Source organism: Saccopteryx leptura, chromosome 8 (assembly GCF_036850995.1).
Source record: "Saccopteryx leptura isolate mSacLep1 chromosome 8, mSacLep1_pri_phased_curated, whole genome shotgun sequence".
NCBI lineage: Eukaryota > Metazoa > Chordata > Mammalia > Chiroptera > Emballonuridae > Saccopteryx > Saccopteryx leptura.
This window is the reverse complement of record NC_089510.1, coordinates 46,438,366-46,441,149: the sequence shown is the minus strand read 5'-3', so window position 1 is coordinate 46,441,149 and position 2,784 is coordinate 46,438,366. Positions and strand designations below refer to the sequence as shown.

The window sequence follows — 2,784 nt, the reverse complement described above, 5'->3', positions numbered from 1 at the left end:
TGATTTTTTTTTTTTTTTGTATTTTTCCGAAGCTGGAAACGGGGAGGCAGTCAGACAGACTCCCACATGCACCTGACTGGGATCCACCTGGCATGCCCACCAGGGGGCGATGCTCTGTCCATCTTGCGGCATCGCTCTGCCACAATCAGAGCCATTCTAGCGCCTGAGGCAGAGGCCACAGAGCCATCCTCAGCACCCGGGCAAACTTTGCTCCAGTGGAGCCTTGGCAGCGGGAGGGGAAGAGAAAGACAGAAAGGAAGGAGAGGGGGAGGGGTGGAGAAGCAAATGGGCGCTTCTCCTGTGTGCCCTGGCAGGGAATCGAACCCGGGACTCCTGCACCCCAGGCCGACGCTCTACCACTGAGCCAACCGGCCAGGGCTCCTCTTGATTTTTTTGATTTCCAACTTAGGCTAGCTTAAGGGGAAATGATTCCAAAGAAGTAGGCTAGTAGGTCTTATTTTGAAATTTTCCCCCAAAATAAGCACCATGTTCTTTATGACTTAGACCACATCTGGATCTCTGATTTCAATTTTTAATATTGTGGCAGAGTCAAGAAAGTGACAAATGAGGCTAGTCAAAATTGTTCAGCATCTCCCTTATGATGAATATTGAAGAGAGTGGAAATATTTAGCTTAGAGAAGACTCAGGAAGGATACCTATTTTAAAATAGTTGAACTTATCCTAAATGTGAAAGGTATTAGCATGCTTTACATAGTGTCCATGGGTGACAGTTATTAGGGAACAAATTAAGACTAAGATTCGGAAAGAATTTTCTCATAAATCAAACTAAGAATAGAATGACGCTTGCTGTCTTGCAAGGTAGTGAATGTGTTTTCAACTGAAGTGATCAAGCACAACCTGCCTGCCCACCTATCACAGACATTCCAAAAATGTCAGTATTTCTTGATGACAGGTAACTTAGAATATATAAATACAGTAAAAATTCAATAAGTGTAAGCCAATTTGCCATTCTGTCTTCAACTCTAAAACAGGATAATGTGAAGGAGGTTTAAATTTGATACTGCATATGTTGGAGTATATGAGGAACTTGCTTCTGGTGAATTAAAGCTAGAGAATTAAAGTTGGGCTAAACATAAAAGCAGAGAGAAAGATGGAACTAAAGAAAAGCCTCTGAGTCTTTTCCAAAGTTGGTGGCGAGTAATGGAGCAATCCTGCCAGTTAGCAAGGAGTTGCCTCCAGCAGGCATAGGAACAGATTGGGAGCAGAATGGTCTAACAGGAAAAGGAGTCTCAGGGTTTTTTTCTGTGTTCTGGGAGTGTGTGTGAAGAAAATGAAAGTAATATAATTTATTAGGAGAAGCAAAGAGAATAGCGAAAGAAGGTAATTCAAAACTAAGAAATGGGAGAGAGCAATAGTACTAGAGGCCAAAAAAGGATGAAAAAATGAACCTAAAAGAAATGAAATGGAAACATATGCAAAAGAGAAATGATGAGAAAGCCAAATTTACTCTGGCTCAAGTGGCAGAAAGAAAAATTCAGTGTAGGAATGAAGTCAGCATTGCCACGGCTTCTAGCCACTTGGCTCATTGGAGAAAGGGCCTGCTGGGACTCAGCTACAAATACTTACTCAGCAAGTTCATCCTAGGTTTCCTTAGCACTCCTGGTCATAATAGAGTTAGGAAGGAACTTGCTTGAGTTTGTCCCTCCCCTTCCTTTTTTGGATACTTCATTGACAGCGCAGGAACAGGCTCCATCAGGAACCTGTCACCCAGGACCTGCAGCTCCACCAGAGGTCGTACTATCCTGATCTCAGCCAAACGACTTTTTCCTAGTGCATCCTCCTGCATGTCTCTTCTTGCCTTGTGCTCCACACTGTAAATTACCAGACATTCTTACTAAGCAGACAATTTATCTTTCCAAATGCTACTCTTATAAATTATGTTCTGTACTAATGAGAACAGGTTACACAGGTCTGGGTTGTTTCTTTTCCAGCCAGTCAATGTGCAGCCGAACCAGGATTTTCTATGTAAACATCCCTCATATTTTTTGTCCAAGCCAGAGTAGCTGCTCTAACCATGGACATCAAGTCCAATAAAAATGACACTTGGTAGGGTTTGGGAGAGATGGGCATGAGTCTTTGTCACAATGTTATCTAATCAGTTGTCATTTTTTCTTTCTGGCTGTACTTAATCTGAGTAATATCTATCAAGCATTGGATTTTTCATCTGAATGTTTTATTTGCCGCAACGGAGAATTATAAAAAAGCCATTACAGGTCTAACACTGAGTTTTCTGATCCCCTCTGTGTCATGTACATTCTTGAACATAACTTAATTTTAAAATGGGAGAAACAGAAAAATTATTGCTAGCATTATGATGTTGAAAAAGGTTTATAATAGCAATAATCCCCCATGAAAACAGTTGTTATCATAGTTAATGCCCATTTTGTCAGCATGTTAACCTTCCCTGGCTCTGCCTTGGGCCATTAAACGACCAACCATTTGTTAAGCACCCCGGAGCAAGCAATTTCAGGGTGAATATTGCCGAGCTCATTTGCTAAGTAAAGCACCTGAGAAGACATAAATCCTGCACAGGTACCCAGAAAGACAGGCATCCCTATCTATACCTTATCTAAGCCCTTCCTTTAAGAATAGCTTGCCCTCAAATTACTTCTAGGACAGTCAGAGCCCCTCCACAGCCCCACAGGATCCTGTCTTACTAACCCAGGCCATCTCAAATTGACACTCTCAAAATCCTGCCCTGGCTGTCTCCTGCCATTCTTTCCCATGCCTAACTGGTAGCAGTGTTTAAGATGTTTGATAATT

The 2,784-nt window shown here is 42.1% G+C and overlaps 1 non-coding gene across 1 annotated transcript; it reads right to left on the bottom strand.

Annotated features, from left to right (window-relative positions):
• Nucleotides 1-303: 303 nt before the first annotated feature.
• TRNAP-GGG (transfer RNA proline (anticodon GGG)) lies at nucleotides 304-379 on the bottom strand. The gene has a single exon. It is a non-coding gene; the product is annotated as a tRNA-Pro (tRNA).
• Nucleotides 380-2,784: the final 2,405 nt, after the last annotated feature.